At 34.3% G+C, this 19,321-nt stretch overlaps 1 long non-coding RNA gene across 1 annotated transcript; it reads right to left on the reverse strand.

Annotated features, from left to right (window-relative positions):
* Positions 1–638: 638 nt before the first annotated feature.
* LOC132670766 (uncharacterized) lies at positions 639–13,278 on the reverse strand. Its single transcript, XR_009606901.2, has 3 exons — positions 13,214–13,278; positions 4,160–4,217; positions 639–894 (listed from the first exon to the last, which is right to left on the reverse strand). It is a non-coding gene; the product is annotated as an uncharacterized LOC132670766 (long non-coding RNA).
* Positions 13,279–19,321: the final 6,043 nt, after the last annotated feature.

The following is a 19,321-nucleotide window of genomic DNA, read 5'->3' on the forward strand; positions in this document are numbered from 1 at the left end:
GAACTTTCAGAGTCTGAAGGATGAGGTATAAAGGAGCTGGACTGACAGAAGGTGGGGTGGTCATGCAACATCATACATCAGTTTAAGAAAATATGCTGTAGCAAAGGGAAGCCATTAAACACCAAAGCAGTTAATGATCTTCTCATCATTGTTTTAAAGTAAGAAAACTAAAATGTCGGGGCGCCTGGGTGGCTCAGTTGGTTAAGCGGCCGACTTCGGCTCAGGTCACGATCTCGCGGTCCGTGAGTTCGAGCCCCGCGTCGGGCTCTGGGCTGATGGCTCAGAGCCTGGAGCCTGCTTCCGATTCTGTGTCTCCCTCTCTCTCTGCCCCTCCCCTGTTCATGCTCTGTCTCTCTCTGTCTCAAAAATAAATAAAACGTTAAAAAAAAAAAATTAAAAAAAAAAAAGAAAACTAAAATGTCAACTTTTAGGTAACTCAGCATTTGGGAAATTTTTATAGTCCAATTTTTTGCAATTTGTGTGGTCACAAAAGACTGCTAAGCCCAAAGTAGTTAACCTCTACGTGATAATCCTTCAGAAGAATCAATAATTGTGTTTCCGTTGAAATAATTTCCATTATAAATGCTGCTGTGCTTAAAAATTTCTCTTTACAAATCATCAATTTATCTGATGTGAATTTGTCTTTGTTTTTGTTTTTTTTTCTTTTGTAAAATGCACTCCCTGGTACATAAAATTCACTTTTACCATTGTTTTCAGTATAATGGATTTCTCTGCACTACAGACTTCATTACAGTTGATTGGAACACCAAGAGATGCACTTAAATGTGCTACTACATGACAGCATGGAGGAGAATTGAGCAAATGGGATGCCTCCTCAATTTATACAGCTAAAATCTTTACAATTAGTTGAAGAATCCAAAATCACCATTGAATCTAAAAAAAAATCAAAAAATAAGAACATGTTAGGTAAGACAATACCTAAGGTCTAAATAAGTGTATGGAACTTAAAAATTATAATGTAACATGACTCTTCAAAGATAATAACTATGAATATTTAGATATTTAGGAGACTAATGATTTCAACTTGAAATTAAAAACATCTTTTCCATTGTGTTTACCTTTATAAATAATATCACTGCATGCATATTGGTATTTGTATTATTTCAATCTGCGTTCTTAGCAAAATATCTTATTTTGTGCATTTCACCCAGTTCTATTTGGAATTTGCACTAGTAAAAATGATAATAGACAAGACAAAATTAATTGATACTCCCATTACATTGCTAGTTTCATATATATGGAGAATCACATATTGAGAGTCAAATATTTATATACTACAGTGTCTGTTCTCTTATCTCAGCATTGATGGCTTGTTAGATATTGTTTCTGGAAGCTTCCTAACCCATTGAATGATTAAATTGCAGCTTACTTTGTGTTGTAATATATTTAAATCCTTAGGGTACAGCTTCTTAGAGCTTCTGATCGGAAAACATTTCCTGGACGCACTTTATATCCATTATGTATAGATTACAATGGATTTCCAATAAAGTAAGATGAGCCAACCATTAAACTCATGTATGACAAATATAAAACAACTTTGCTTATTCTAGCTGCAAACCATCACCATTTGTCAAATGTGTGTGATGGGCCAATGCAAATTCCTGTGTGGTGCACACTAATTACATTAACTGTGTGCTCAAGATTTTTGAGAATAAACTTATTTAAATCCTTTATGCATTACAAAAACATCTGTTCATATTACATCAAATCTTTTGTTTTCTGTTGGCATATATGTCACTAAGATACATTTTTATAAGCTATAATTTACTTCACTTTGTGGATGTTACTGGTTATTAAAATAGCAAAATTATGTACAAATTGGTAATAAAATGTTGATAATAAGCCATATATATAATATACATACATATAATATATAATCCTCCCAGCAAATTTAATATTTGCCCTAAAATTTTGATTTCTGTAAAAGCTATTTAAATCAGAAGATTCTTTGTCTTTGAGAATTAGTGCTAGACAACACAGTGGTATATGCAATACTTTTAATCCCCATAATACTGTTGCAATTCTATCCCATTGTTTTATAGATGCATAGTCTGAGGGCTAAAAGATTAAGCAGCCTACTCAAAACTCATAAAACTAGTGAACGTCAGCGTCAGGTTTCAGATCAAGGTCTGTTGATTTCTAATTTTTTTTTTTTATCTTCCCTAGGAATCTGCCTCTCAGAACTGAAAATGTGACCTGAAATTCATTCATATCAGGATCAAAGCATCTTCAGGTAAGGTAAGATTAACAACAAATTGCCAACACCAGTGCTCTGGGTATATTTAAAGAATTGTTCCTCTGGCATTCTAGTTTATCACTGGATTTTTCTTCTGTAAACATAAAGATCTATTCTCCTTGTCTGTGAGGGTTTTTATTACAATATGGTCAGTAAAGACATCTTGATGTACCATCTGGAATTAAAGAGAATTGAAGGGAAAAAATGAAGAAAGTTTGAAAAACAACCAAATCGATGTCGTGTAGAAAAAAAATGCTTCAGGTGGGATGTAATTGAATAAAGACATACATAGTATAGATAATGTCAATGCAAGTTATTGCTTTTTGCACAATGTGTGTGAGACTTGAGAAGCCACATATATAGAGTAAAATATAAGTTCAAATGAGTCAAATTCTACACAAAGGTGGCTTTTAGTCATTTTGGGTTAATCTATTTTTTAGACTAGCTTCCCAAGTGCTGCACAGCAATTAGGATTTTAACTTGCCTAACAGTTAAAATAAACTTTTTAAATAAAGTCTAATCTTTTGCAAAACTGATGCCACAAAATCAAATAACTATAATCATTTCATAGAATTTTTTGATGTTAGTCTAGTAGTTGTTAAATGTCAAATTCTAGCAACTTATTTAATATAAAATTAAAAGCCCCTCATTTCCACACTGCAAATATATCAAAATGAATTTAAAAATATAACAATATTTCTTTCCTTTTTTATTCCTTCCTTCCTTCTTTCCTTCCATCCATCCTTCCTTCCTTCCATTACTCAAGGGAGTATCCAGGAACTCTTATGCATGATCTAACTTTGCTGCTTTTACCCTCATAATGACTTGAAAAATTGGTGTTATTATATCCATTTTAAGATGACAAAACAGTCTCAGGAATCTTAATCGATGCAAAATTACATAAATATATGACCTTAATTATTATTTCAAGCTCACATAAATATGTTAATGGTAGATTTGAATTCGAGTTTACTTAACTTCAAAGCTAACCTTTGGGGGCACCTGGGTGGCTCAATCAGTTAAGCATATGACTCTTGATTTCAGCTCAGGGCATGATCTTGGGTTGGTGAGATCAAACCCTGCCTTGGGCTCTGCACTGAGTGTGGAGCTTGCTTGGGATTCTCACCCTCTCTCTCTGCCCCTCCTCTGCTTGCTTATGTGCACTCTCTCTCACTTTCAAAAAAAAAAAGAAAAAAAGAAAAAAGAAAAAAAAAAGCCAACATTTGTTCTTTACTTTGCACTCTTATTTTAGTTATATAATAATTCCTGTAAAAGTATGCAAATAGTGTGCAAATTCTGAATTTACACCACCATATATGCTATATTAAATGAGTAATGTATGTGCAGTACTCTGAAATACATGCGTATCTTCTGGAAATATACCATATTATTCTCATTTTTGATGGTCTCAAATCCAGATTGGAAAACATGGCATTTAAACAAATAATCAATCTAAAACAAAGAGCATGTAAAAATTCCATGTAGCTGGGCTGACAATAAATGCCCTAAATATGTGGGGGTACCACAAAAACTTCAATGGAGAGAGGCCTTACAGAATGGCTATAATTACATAGTCATAAAGGAGGAAGTAGTGCTTTCAAAAGAACCTGGTGAAGAGAGTTATTAGTATGGATAAAAGGGGAACATGGCTGAGAATTGATAGAAGTTAAGAGCATGGAGGACTTAAATGCTACCTGGTAATCTGAACTTCATTTTGTTGTGGTGAATATTCATTAGCATGTTATTTTACAGAAAGTTGGTAATAATTAAAGAATTTTGTAAGCAGTATTCAAGAGACAGTGGCTTAAGAGAATATCAATACTCTAGTTAGAAAGCATAAAATAATGTGGACTTAGCATAAAGTGGTAGATAGAAATGGATAGACAGAACTAGACGACTTACCCTGGAGCTCTTTGTCCATGCCCTAGTTCCCTCTTCCAGGTTTTGGGCTGCCTTAAATCTAAGGCAGGGATAGCAGAGAAAAAGTAAACAATAAACTCATAATTAATTTGGTAGTCAAAATAAAGCTAGAAATGGATATATGTAGTGTAGTGAATATTTAGTATCCTATTTTTGACTTTCATAATGGTTATGGTGAACCATTATGAAGGGCATATTGAGAGAGCCATTATAAAGGGCAAAGCTAGGAGACTATATGTGTATTTCAGGGAGAATCAGTAATGGAGTAGACATTTACAGGCATGTGGAACCAGATAAAGATAATATAAGGTTTTGAAGCTATCTGGGAGAAGTATTACAAAACATAAAATTTTATACTCTATTTCTTTTTTTTTTAATTTTAAAATGTTTATTTATTTATTTTTAGAGAGAGACAGAGAGAGAGAGAGAGAGAGTATGAGCAGGGGAGGAGCAGAGAGAGAAGGAGACACAGAATCCAAACAAGCTTCAGACTCTGAGATGTAAGCACAGAACACGATGCAGGGCTCAAACCCACCAACTGCAAGATGATGACCTGAGCTGAAGTCAGACGCTTAACTGACTGAGCCACCCAGGCACCTCCCTATTCTCTATTTTTATGAGTTTGACCATTTTAAATACCTCATATAGGAACAATAAACTGTAGACATATGCTTGACAATATTGTGCCTACACTTAACAATGCTGTAGTGTGTTCTTAAACATTTGTTAAAAGGGTAAGTCTCAAACTAACTATTCTTACACAATTAGAAAAAAACAAAAGGCTATCCTCCTAGGTTAGAAATTGAAAATTCTTAGATTCTTCATGAATTTTAGATAACATTGGCTTTCATTTGAAAATATTATGGATAAATGTTGAGAGTCGGCCTTTATTTTTATAGCAACCAATTTACAAGCAATAATTCTAGGCTAAAATATTCATTAATGATTTAGACTGATTTTACTTTATTATATTTTATGGAAAAGGTCAGAGAGGCAACCCTTTTTGTACTTGATGTTCTCAATTGTGTTTTATATGTTTAAAGGTACCTTTTTAAAGTATGTTTGTACAGCTCTTTTTTTTAACATATACTATTACTTATTAAATGAATGACACCATGTTAGAATTTGGGGATGTGATACATAACATCCCTTGCCTCTCGTGAAGCTCATAGTGCGTTGTTGGGGAGATACATAAAATTAGGCATTTACAGAGGAATAGAATGGATGCTATCATAGGTATGAGCGTGGAGCTATGGAACTTCATGGAAAGGATAGTTCTCTGGGTAAAAGTGGAAACATGGTGACAGGTTTTCTTTAAAATATAGTTTACAAGTAAAGTGTACAAAATAGTATACACACATATGTATATATCTACAATTTGTAAGATCTACATTTAAACAACTGCTATAGTGCAGAAAACATGCAGAAAATAATACTTAAAATGATGATGAAGACAAAAACTTTACCTACTTCATCAGTTTTTCTTGGGCCAGTCCTGCTCTCATGCTTTCAAAACACTAGCACAAATGTAGTCTCTGGGACTATGTATTTAATTTATCTCTACTCCTTGTTATTCTCATCGGTCTCACAGAATGAATAAATTGTTGAGCAGAGGCAGAACAATTATAATATTTTATGGAACCCAGTGAAAAGATTTCATAAGCTATGACCTCGTTACTTAACCACGAGAGAATGATGCTTGAACCCATTCTCTATGCCTGAAAGAGTCATATTTTATTCATTATTCTAGCAAGAATAAAGAGTTAATTTTTAAGAGTCACAGCTTATCACCTAAGGGGATGATGCTCATAAATTTTTCACTCCATATAAGGACTACTTATCATGCTCTCATGCATTATTTTATTGGAGACCCTAATGAGTCAAAAAAGCTTCTGAACTCTTCATTTGTATAGATGTGTGTGTGTGTGTGTGTGTGTGTGTGTGTGTGTGTGTGTGTGTAATGGGTTTGGGGGGGAAATCTTGGACTCAGTGGTTCATAGGAAAAAATATGTTGTTAAAATATTATGTGTAAAGATTAGTTATCTTCAGATGTCATTTACTATCCTCTTGATTGCAATTTTAGCCACTATTTTCATTCACTTCTCAGTTACTCAGAGTCTAATTATCACATCTGTGAATTAGTTCATTTTGCCTTCTATGTAGGCCTCCATTTACTCTTTTTACTGCTTATTTGTACCTACACCAAAAAGTGGTAAGAAACGGAGGATGAACATTACATTTGACAATTTTCCACTTAATATCTTCCACAGTAAATTATGTAAAATGATTGGTTAAGTCACTATTTCTAGGTTATCTTTGGATTTAGTGTTTTTTTGTTTTTATGGTTCTCACTGTGGCTGGAGCTACACTAGTGGGAGAACACAAAGCTCATGCCTATGGAACACTATCAGAAAAATTACTTTTTTAACTTATACAGTGCTATTTGTCAATTATGTATCAATAACATGGGAAAAGTATCACGTTTTAAAGACTGCCTTGTGAAAGATGGAATGAGTTAGAAAGAAGAGGGTGTAGGAAGAAAAGAAAGAAAATAAAAAGCATATGTAGTTTACACAACAGTAGAAATGTGAATTACATTTTCATGCTAAGTAGTCATGAATCTGCTATATTTCAGTCATAGTGACCATCTTGACGAAAACTTAGGAGAAATAAATCAGGAATAACAGTATCAAATGAGAGATCAGCAATGTAATGTGGGGCAGAGTGGAAGGTAGCTTAGCATATATTCATAGTAGACTTTGTTTGCTGCAATAAAAATGTTGAGTTTATTTAATTGGCATTGTTTGGTGCATTTTGGAACCTTTATCTGTAAAATTTATTTACACTGAAATTTTGAGAGATAAAATTTCATATCTGAAGTCTAATTAAAATAATGCTCATTTAATGCATATAATTACGACAGTCTCTAACATTGAATAAGTGTTCAATAAATGTTAGCCGTAATTATTAGCAGAAAAAGTAAGGACCACTAGTAAGATACAAGAATGAAAAGGAAAGAAAGGAGTCAGAATAAGGTACATTTTGTAAATGGAACCCGAGCATTATCAATTGGTTAGATTTGAGGAAGATAAATAAAGAAAAAAAAAGTATGTTTTGAGCATATTCCAATATTTTGTGTCCAGGTTTTGGAAAGTAATTATTACAGAGAGGAATCTCAAGAAGAAGAATTAAATTAGAAGGAAAATGTTTGTATTCGTTAGAATAGGCTAAATTTCAGTGGCTTAGCACAGTAAAGATTTAATTAACACGTAGGTTCCAGCAAGTCCTCAAGGCAGCAGTTTTCTATGCACAGCAAGGGAGTCTGCTTCAATCTCGCACCTCCATCATACCAACACAAGACCCCTCACAATTATGTAACACAGCATGGAGGACTTTATCATTTTAAGCCAATATATGTGCTCTCCTTCCCTCCTGTGTACTAGATTACTCGGCCCTACTAATACTGAACTTGGCCTATGTGACTTGTGTTAGCCAAAAGAATATTGGCAAAAGTCAATAAAGGATGGGCCTGCCGGGTACTTTGGCAGTTTGGCAGGGCCCTTTGCTCTCCTGCCATCTTTATTAAAAAGCATGCCCCAGGAGCTGTCGTCCTTTCATTATGTGCTTCCAGACTGAAAGCAAAGAACATGCAAGCCTAGCTGATCTCGCACTGGCTCATAGTTTCAGCAAACGAAAAGCAAATATCTTTATATGAAAACTTCGACATTGGGTTATTGCATAGTATTATTGCTAATCAGTTCACTGATCAATACATAATTAAGAACACATAAGTGGATTTTGCACTGGCATCAAATGCTTTAGCCCAGAAGTGACACAGGTCACTTTAATGCACAGTTAGTTGGTAATAGTTTTTTTTCTTATTTGACATTGAGATATAATTCACAAACCAATAAAATTTTCTACTTAAATTATACAATTCAGTAGTTTTAGTATATTCACAGAGTTGGACAATCATAAATAACATTCAATTTTAAAATATTTATGTCTTTCTCCATAAGGAACCCCATATGCATAATCAGTCACTCCCATTTTCCCTCAAACTATTTCAGCTGTAGGCAACTACTAATCTATTTTTGTTCTCTTATAATTTGCCTATTTGAAACTCAAATGGGACTAAATAACTGTGGTAATTTGTGACTGGCTACTTTTATTTAGCGTTCATTATTTTTTCTAGGTTCATTCATGTCATAGCATGTATTAGTATCTCTCTCTTTCTTATTGCTGAGTAATATTCCATGCATGGACATACCACATTTTTTTTACCCATTGAACAAGTAATGGAGATTTGGACCATTTCCGCCATTTGGCTACTATGACTATTGTAGCTATGAACATATTTTACAAGCTTTTGTGTGAACATATGTTCCCATTTCTCTTCAATATATACATAGGAATAGAATTGCTGGGACATATGGTAACTCTGTTTAATCTTTTGAAAACAGCTAGATTGTTTTTCAAAACAGCTACATCACTTTACATTCCCATCGTCAGTATATGAGGATTCCATTTACGCCACATCCTTGTGAGTACTTATTATTATTTGACTTTTTGATTGTAGTCATCCTAGTGGGAGTCAAATGGTATTTCATTTTGTTTTAGATTTACATTTCCCTGATAGTTAATGATATTCAGCATCTGTTCATGTGCTTATTGGCCATTTGAATATACTCTTAGGACAAATGTCTGTTCATGTCCTTACCATTTTTCATTGCATTATTTGTTTTTATGTATTTTGAGTTGTATTATTTAGGTATTATTGATACAGTCCTCTTATTAGATGTATGATTGCAAACATTTTTATTTCCAATGTTGTGATTTGTCTTGTACTTTCTTAATGATGTCTTTTGCAGGAAAAATAAATTTATTTTGATGAATGCCAGTGTACCTGGTTTTTTTTTTGCATGTAGTTTTGGTGTCATAGTCAAGGAGGATATTCTTAATTCAAAATCACAAAGACTTACTCCTATATTCTCTTCTAAATGTTTTATAGTTTTAGTTCTTATATTTACGCCCAGATTCACTTTGAGTTAATACTAGTAAGTGGAGTAAGGAAGGGGTGCAACTTCATTCTTTCATGTGCTGATATATAATTTTCAAAGCATCGTTTACTGAAAAGATTTTTTTCTATTGAATAGCCACAGAATCCGTGTCAAAAATTTATTTTCTGTAAATGTGATAGTTTATTTCTAGATGTTCAATTCTATTCCATTAAACTGTTTGTCTATCTTGATGCCAGTACCATACCTTTGTAGTCAATTTTGAAATTAAGAACTATGAGTCTTTCAACTTTGTGCTTCCTTTTCCAAATTATTTTGGCTATTTAGGGTATCTTGCAATTCCATATATATTTTAGAATGAAGTTAGCTTGTCCAGTCTGTGAAGAAGCCAGCTGAGATTTTGATGGGGATCACATTGAATCTCTAGATCTATTTATGGAACGTTGTTTTCTTAACAATATTAAATCTTTCAGAATGAAAGAACAAGGGTGTCCTACCATTTAGTTAGGTCTTCTTTAATTTTTTTTCAACATTGTGTTGTGATTGTCACAGGATGAATTTTCACTTATTTTGTTAAATTTAATTTAATAATTCTTAAATTTTTTAAAACTTTTGATGTTATTGAGAATGGGAATGCTGGCTTAATTTCATTTTTGGATTGTCCATTGCTGGTGTATAGATACAATTAATTTCTTACCTTGATCTTACATTCTGTAACCTCACTGAATTTGCTTATTTTTAAATGGTATTTTAGTAGTTTCCTTATAATTTTCTATATATAAGATCATTTCATCTGCAAATAGAGATAGTTTTATTTTTTCTATCCACTATGGCTGCCTTTTATTTCATTTTCTGCCTAACTTATCTGGCTGAAACCTCCAGTACAATGCTAATGGAAATGCATCCTTGTTTTGTTATGATATTAGGAAAAAGCCTTCAGTCTTATATCATTTAGAATAATTTTAGTTGTGGAAATTTCATAGGTCCTTTTATCAGGTCAAATAAGTTCCTTTGAATTCCTAGTTTATTGGATGTTTTAAATTATAAAGGGGTATAGAATTTGGCAAATCCTTCTTCTTCATCTATTAAGATAGTCATGAGCAGGCACCTGGGTGGCTCAGTTGGTTAAGCGTCTGACTTCACCTCAGGTCATGATCCCCCAGTTCATGAGTTTCAGCCCTGCAGCAGGCTCTGTGCTGGTAGCTTAGAGCCTGGAGCCTGCTTCAGATTCTGTGTCTCCCTCTGACTCTCTGCCCCTCCCTGGTTTACACACACAACTCTCTCTACTCTCTCTCTCAAAAATAAATAGACATTTAAAAAGTTAAAAAAAAAGATAATCATGGAGGTGTTGGCCTATATTCTAATGATATGTTGTAGCACATTGATTTTTCAAATGGTAAAATAACCTTGCATTCTTGGAACAAATAAGTTATGTTGCATATTTCTTGTTTTAATTTGTTGCTGGGTTAGTTTGATAGTTCGTTGAGAATTTTTGTGTCTTTATTCATGATATTGATCTGCACTTTCTTATTTTGTGTATAACGATTTTTTTCCAGTTTGGTATCAGTATAATAGTGATCACATAGAATGAGTTGGGAAATGTTGCTCCATCCTTATGTTTGTCAAAGTTCACAAATGAAGCCTTTTGAGCCTAAGTTTTTCTTTGTGGGAAGATTTGAAATTTATGATCCATTATCTTTTCCTGTCATAGGTCTATTTAGCTTTTCTCCTGAGTCAGTGGTGGTAGTCTTTCTAGTAATTTGTCCATTTCATCCAAAACAGAACCAACAATATAAATTAGTAAGTTATATAGAAATCAAATTGGTTGGCATGAAGTTTTTCACTGTATTCTCTTATAATTGTTTTATTCCTGTAGATTGAGCATGATTTTCCTCCTGGATTCCTGATTTTAACAATTTATCTTTTTTTTTCTTGATCAATCTAGATAGTTGTGTCATTTTGTTGACTTTTACAAAATGTTGACTTTTACAAAGAATTAACTTTTGACTTTGTTGATTTTCAGGACTGTTTCTCATTACATCAATTTCATTAACATCTGCTATATTCTTTTAGTATGTATTTCTGCCTGCCATACTGTCCTCGTCCAGATTTACATGTTAGTATGGTAGGCAGAATAATGGGCCCCCAAAGGTGTCTGCATCCTAAATCCTAGAACCTGTGAATTTGATAGATAACACAGAAAGGGGGAATTACTGTTATAGATGGAAACAAGACTATGAATCAGCTCTAAGATATCTGGTTCCCATCCAAAAAACCTGTGTGTAATTTTTCAGAGTCAATCATAGGTGATTACAAAGTTGACTCACAGCCAGTGCATTGCAGTTTCCAAAAAGAAATGCAATCAAGAACTCAGACCCTCTGGATGACCATGTTGATTTTGGTTTTTTGGTCTTGTTTCTTTTTTTTTTTTTCATTCTTATCCCAGATGCCTGAATTCAAGGCTTCTCTTGAGGAAAGACTCCCTCAGGTACTTCTGACAAGGAGGAGGAGGAAACTATGGACGGACACTTTTTACAACTCTGACCCAATACTTTTTCACTCCTAGCCCTCCCTCCTTTCTCTTCTCTGGGCCTCGATGGCATAAAATTGCCGGAACCTTTTTGTTTGGGGGATTCCTTGGCCGCAGGACAACCCCCCTATCTGTGCTAACCCACCTTAGTTTCCACAGGTATGCCATTCCATGGCGGGATATGGGAGGGAGAGAAGTCTGCAGTTTCTCCAGGTTTAGACCCTTGCTTCCACCATGATTAAAGGACATACTCTTTTATTTTAGCTCATTGGTTTTAATTGACAACTCTGACACCTGGCAGGTCAGCTCTTCCTCCAGCTCAGCTGAGCTCTTGACAAGTTGACTTTAAGGTATGGAGATTAGGCTGGATTACCCAGGTGGACTCAATGTAACCACAAAAGGGTCTTAAAAATGGAAGAAGAAGGGTGCAGAGATCATAGAGAATATGGAGGAAGAGGAACCAGGAGCTAATGCGGGCAGCTTCTGGGGACTGCTGGACAATAGATCAGATTCTTTCCTAGGGCTTCGGAAAGTAATGCAGCTGTGCTGACTCCTTAATCTTAACCCCGTGAGAGCTGTATCAGATTTCTGACCTACAAAAATGTAAGTTTAAAAACTTTATGTTGTTAAGCAACTAAGTTTTGATAGGTTTTTTTTTTTTACAGCAACAGAAAACTAATACATGAGATCTCTAAGCCATATATTCGATTCACTTCACTTGTATGCAAGAGAGTCATCTCTTCATGACTTTTCTGTTTTATACTCAGTTCATTTCATATTTTACGTGATGTTTTCCAAGGAGCCATGTGCCATAAATTCATATAGCCCAGGGTTTTCTACTTCTCCTACAAAAAATTCTAGGCAACAGATTGGTGGTGGGGGTGTGGGGATGTACAAAATGAGTGAGGGGGATCAAGAGATACAAACTTCTGGATACAACATGATTTCTGGGATTGTAACATAGAATGTGGTGACTCTGGTTAATAATACCTTATTGAATATTTGGAAGTTAAGAAAATAGATCTTAAAAGTTCTCATCACGAGAAAAATAGTGTTACTATGTGATTAATGTTAACTAGAATTATTGTGGTGATCATTTTGTAATATATACGTACATCAAATATGTTGCATACCTGAAAGCAATACAGTGTTATATGTCACTTTTATCTCATTTGAAAAAAAGAAATTCTAGGCAACAAGTGCATCCTATTGAGAAATCCCATCTGAAATTTCTTCCGCTTGTCAAATCTGTCATTAGTGCGTTTAAAAGGAAAGGAGACTGGATCAGCTGTCTTCATTCTTTCATTCAGGCTCTCTTTTCCATAACTAGGGACAATGTATTACAGCGTATTCTGCTTAATCTTTTCCTTCTGGACCCCTGTTTTTTACTTTGTAGGCTATGTCTGTAGATGTTTTTCTCTAAAGGATTTGACAACTGAACTTTATAGTAACCCTCTAGCAAAGTATTGTACAAATTCTACTGCCTACCTGATTATAATCTTGACCCAAGCAGCCAGGAGAGTGTTGGGATTCCCAGTATAGGTAGAATGGCTTAGAAAGAAAAAAACAAACAAAAAAACAAACAAAAAAGTTCAGATAAAACAACTCCAGGATCTCTATTTAAGTTGACTACATCTGGTGATCAAATGGGCAAAGTATTTCCAATATACTGCAGGAAGTACAAAGTGATTTTGGCAAGCCTTGGACAGAGATAATACTCTGATGAAATACAGACATCTTTGTGGGAATATGAGTGGGATTACAATGTGTCACTTGAGAGATGTTATCTCAAAAAAGAAGGCGGTAAAGCAAAGTAAGGCTGACAGATTTCAGGACTTGTATTAATTTTGATGGCATATCTCAATTTTCATTCACTCCTAACAATAGGCAAGGGGACATAGGCATTATAATTTATAAAATATAGAAGTTTCCAAAGCTTTCCCCTCCCTTCTATCATCTATCTTAATGGTCACAGGCGTGGAAACACAAAGATGTATTAAGTCGAACAAAGATTTTAAAAAATCACTTAATGAATATTATGCTTTCCTTTGTGTAACGATAATTTAAAAAATAAATCACTGCCAAAAGAGGAAATACTATGTGCCAAAACAATAAATGGCCATGAAGAAAACAAATTTTGTAGGGGTTAGGGGTGGCTTATAAGAAAGCATAATGGGTAAATGTACCTCGAAATGTTTTATAGGTTTGCAACACCACGGGGACATTTTATTTATCGAAGTTTGAACTGAGGAAACCAATCAGTAGTCCTTCAGAGTACACATACCAATGATAATATATACCATGTTTTAATTATTACTATTTACATCAAATTTGAATGCGACATTAATATGCAAGGCACACTTTTGTCTATATATCATGAGTATCATTGGTTAGCCTTTTTTACTGAATTCAGACATTTTGGGACTTGCAAAATGCTCTGAAACATATGTTTGAAATGCACAAAATGCTTTAGTCCTTAAATTTAAAACATATGTCCTTTTTTGCTGCCTTCTTCTGTAGTTCTAAAGACCAGTGGAGCTTAAGAAAGTTTTTAATGTGATTGCTGAATTTTCAAATCACAACTCTGTGTTTAGTAAACTTGTTTCCATTCTTGAAGCACTAGCTTCTGAAATAGTCGGTATTTATCTACAACACAAAAACTAGACATAAAAATACTCCTTCTCTAGAATTAGACAGGCGTGAGTTTGTGATGTACTGTATACATGGGCTCGATCACCCACCCACACCTTCTTGTGGAGAGACTATTTTCCTGCTCTCATCAGCAAGACTCTGAAATGTGGGAATTTGGCTGAAACTGATTTCCTGTTTCTTGCCAGCGCGTCTTAGAGAAAGCACTGTCGGGAATGTGATGCTAACGAACAGACAGCTGTCCCCAGTCTTGAAGATTCATCTGGCATATTAGTTTAGAAACCATCTTAACATCAACTTAACCTTTAAAGAGCGTATTTAAAAATAAATTTCTTATAAGTTGTCTATTAAAAAATGTGATTATTTTCCCAGTAGAGGAAAAAAAAAAGAACTGTGTTTCAAAATTCGCCCTATATAGAGTCCATGTCCTAAGAGAGAACTAGTTGTTTCAGTAGTTAGGTTATCTGCACCACTGGGCTTCAACTAATTAATTTTATTTTCTAATAATATACCTTAAGGAGGTCACATTATTAAACTTTGATTGAATGAAGTAGCAAGGCCCAAAAGCTTTGACAAGCAATAAAAATTACCTACTATTCATAGAATCTCAGAAAATCAAATACATCATTGGAAATGGGAGGCAGATGTGCTGTGCCCAAAGCACGCCGAGCTTAAAGGTAGGGAAAAATATGTATGCCAATTGCTACCGTTTCAATTTAAGCAAGTTAGGTGATTTCCTTGTACCACACTCCTCTGTAAAATGGAGGTAATAAGAATACTTGGTTGTTAAAATATTTTTGAGAATTCAAAGAGATAATAAGTGTGACAAAAATAGAATACACTCTCATCATTATGTGTATTTTAAATAAAAGGCTAAAATATTTCCTTTAATATTCTGTGACTTTGGACATTACCTAGAAGGCTGTATCCCAACAAGGGAGAAATCTCATAATGAAATATAATTGTTGTGCCGAGAGGGTTCAGTAATGCTTGACAGGACACCCTATGAAGAGTTTTCCCTTTCTGTCATTATTTATTTTGCTCATAGACTCACTGGCTTTTCAAACATATTTATCCTTTCATACTCCCCTGCTTGAATGTAGAAACATTGCCCTAACACTCCCACTGAGCAGGAAGACTTCTGAATCCTAGAGTCTCTAGAATGTTTCTAACCCAATATAAGGGAGGGAGTATATCAAAAGTACCATCACTATGAGGATCTGCTATCCAACTGGGAATATTCCTTGACAATAACTGACCTCACTAAAGATCTGCTATTCTTGTCCTTATCTGTGGTGTATCTTAACCAAATCGAGAGATGCGCCACATCTCACATACCGTCTTTCTGCTACTGTTCTCTCATTTTGTCTGCAGATATTGGCCAAACCACAGCCAAAAGCAATTCTTGTCTTAATTACTTGGTGCAAATGATGTTGGTTAACTGATAGTCTTAAAAGTTGCTCTGAAGTACAGCTTGGAAATGACAGAAATTAAATTAATAATTCCTTCCTTTTGGTGACTTCATACTAAAAGTATTGATAGGAATGTTCTGAAATTAACTGAGATCCTGATACAAATTTAGTGTGCTAACTTTCCAGATATAGATAGTGGGGATTTAGCTGGACTGGCATGACTGACTAACAAGGAAGAAAAATGGGATTTCCTTTTATGTAGCAATGGGCTCCCAAGTAGGAGCAGAAGAGTAGCACATAGAAAGATCTAGAAAAGGCTAGGCCTTAAGCACTGCTATACCTCTGTGTCACTTTCAGTACCTCCCTCTATGTATGTGTGTGTTTAAAGGAGATAGGATATTCTTAAGAGCTAACATGTACAAAAATAGTCTAAAGAATATTGAAACTATAATTTATCCATTATAGAAATTGGTACTGTAGATTAGAATCAGAGATGGAGCTTTAATCTCCAGACACATAGTCTCTCCTGCAGACATCCTGAACCAGAGCTCCCAAAGATGAAGCCAATAAATATCTACCTTTAAAACATTCTACTGGTGTTCCTAATGTGAATTCGTAGTTAAGGATCAATCTGGAGCATTTGGTATCTGTTTTCCAGGTACCATGACCTTAAGAGAACTTTTTGGTCATCAGTAGGGAATGCCATTGTGCTGAGCCAAGAGGAAGGGGTGAAGGGTATATAGGGTTAGAAATTGGTCAACATCCTTAGGCCACAGTACTTTGTGAGATACAGACTTTGCATAGTCTGCAGAGTCAGTAAAATCCCAGGGAATCACTGAGAAAGTGGACTGCTGGGATTTTGTTTCATAGTCAAAACATATGATAAAAAAAATAAAACAATGGAAGTATTCTTTTTCCTACTCTCCAACCCATACCCTCACTCTATAGTCAACTAGGAAGTTAACAGTTTCTATAAAAAAAAAAAAAAAAAAAAAAAAAAAAAAACTTAGGAAGGAAGAAAAGAGATTCAGTGCATATGTCCCCTTTTATTTAAAAAGGAAAGACTTATTGATCTTTTTATTTATAAAGTAATGTATTTTTGATCTCATAAAATTAGCAAAATATAGACATCATTTAATACAATGATATGGTGTGGTTATATCATTATGTGTCTTGGTGTATTAAAACAGTCTCACATTGGTTGATTTTGATGTGATGCCCTACTTAAGAACTTGTGAGCTGGGAGTTAAATTTCTCTTAACTGTGTACTATGATAGAAGTCAGCTTGTTTCCGAGATTTTGTTATTACACAACATACTGCAATAATTTCTCTTTACACTTGTTCTAGTGCATCTTAAAATATATTCCTGGAAGAGAGGTTTCATGGTCAAAGAGTATTTCTGTTTATTTCCACTTTTTAAATATTATCCATCCTTGGTCCAAAAATTATACCAGTTGAAACTCCCATCAAGAGAATGATAGTGCTTGTTTTCTCACACACTTATCAACAGTTTTTTTTTAATCATCTCTTTAACTATTTTCACAAGGATTTAGATTTTCTCTATTTCATTATCACTATTACCAGTTCTGTATTGAGCAGCACAGTGTTACCCCCAAATCCTATTTAATCACTCATTCACCCATTTGCTTACACAACAGGGATATCCTGTGGGATCCATACAGCCATTAAAAGACATCAATTCCATTAAATTTGCTTCCTCCCCTATGAGTCATGCATGTATAATGGAAAATGCATATATTCTGGCTATTTGCCAATAGGAAAAAAATAACATCTTATGCAGTCTAATTGAAAATATGTTCATTTCGAAACTCATAAAATCTGCAGCTTGGATGAGAAGATTTTTGATTCATCGGGGATTTCAAATTTACAATTTAATTAAACTTAGGATATACTTCTGAGAGACTGAATTTTGGAGTGTAAAAAAGGAAATATGAACATGCAATTTATTATGTGAATAGCCTTCTGTATAGATATTTCAGTAGCTGCCTTTGTAATCTATGTCTTTGTCTACATATGAAATAGGAGATTAAAAAATTGGTGGAGAATGTAAGAACCTCAAAGCTTAAAATAGATCATTTTAGTTCTTCTCCCACCAATGGCTGCTTTTCTTTATAATGTCCCTGACTATGGTTATTGAATGGTAAAAGCTTGATGCAAAAATACCTTGAGGACAAACTCTGATAGTTAGCAGTTTGAACTTGAGGCACAGTTAACTATCTCATCAATGACTTCGTTTAACAGTTAAGGAGGTGGTAGTAATAAACATCTTTTCTGATAATTGATGAGTTAATGATAACATCATTTTCGTATATTGTTGACAATGTGTTTTAATTGCTGCAGTTTAAATTGATAACTTGACACTTGATTCAATTATTTGCATGTTCTGAGCAAAGGGAGAAGTTGGCCATTTTCTCATGGAATCATTTCAGATTAGAGCACTGTTCAGTTTAGAGGGTCACTCAGTTACTAGTAGTTGAGATACCTGTCTGAGACTATTTTAAAATAGTAGCATAAAAGCAGCTTTATCCACTCTGTTTTTTCTAAGTACAGAATTCTGAAAAAATTGACTGCACAGACAGGAAACGTACACATTATTTGATCTTTAATTATCTATGATATGTGGATACGTAGGTGGTAACTAGATATATGAATGGAGGTCTGAAATGATTGATGTCAAACTTTTACAAAACTTCCAACTGAGAAGTGGAAATAAGGTAGAAGAAATAAATTAGGACTTCAGTATCTAAGATAAAGTTATTTGTGTGATTGTCACAGCACATGCATTTCATAAACTTAGTCTTCTTGTTTTCCTATCTTTCTTTTTCTTTTTTTTCTTTTTTTTTCTTTCTTTCTTTCTTTCTTTATTTATTTATTTATTTTATTTTTTAATATATGAAATTTACTGTCAAATTGGTTTCCATACAACACCCAGTGCTCATCCCAAAAGGTGCCCTCCTCAATACCCATCACCCACCCTGCCCTCCCTCCCACCCCCCATCAACCCTCAGTTTGTTCTCAGTTTTTAACAGTCTCTTATGCTTTGGCTCTCTCCCACTCTAACCTCTTTTTTTTTTTTTTTTTTTCCTTCCCCTCCCCCATGGGTTTCTGTTATGTTTCCTATCTTTCAAGTAAGATGATCACAAATAGAATATTAAGGAACAATTCTGTACCATTCCATAGCCTAACCTCCTAACCCATTGTTAGAATTTGGGTAACTGTGTGAGGACTACATTGATTCTCTTGATTCTGTTCTCCCAAGGCAAGACATTCATTTAAACAACAACAAGAACAAATTTTCTTCCCCGGGAATTCACATAAATTAAATATAGATATATAATATGTCTGATTGATATAAGAAAGACTGTGAACAAATGGATACAATTTAAAAAATTATGGATGAATTTGTATAGTCCATCAGACCACAAGCCTAACTCAGAGGGGTATGGGCAGATATATCTTTTAGGGTTTGATCATTTTACATAAGAAATATCTTAACTTCCCATCATAGTGAAG

Source organism: Panthera onca, chromosome C1 (genome assembly GCF_046562875.1).
Source record: "Panthera onca isolate mPanOnc1 chromosome C1, mPanOnc1 haplotype 2, whole genome shotgun sequence".
Taxonomy (NCBI): Eukaryota; Metazoa; Chordata; class Mammalia; order Carnivora; family Felidae; genus Panthera; species Panthera onca.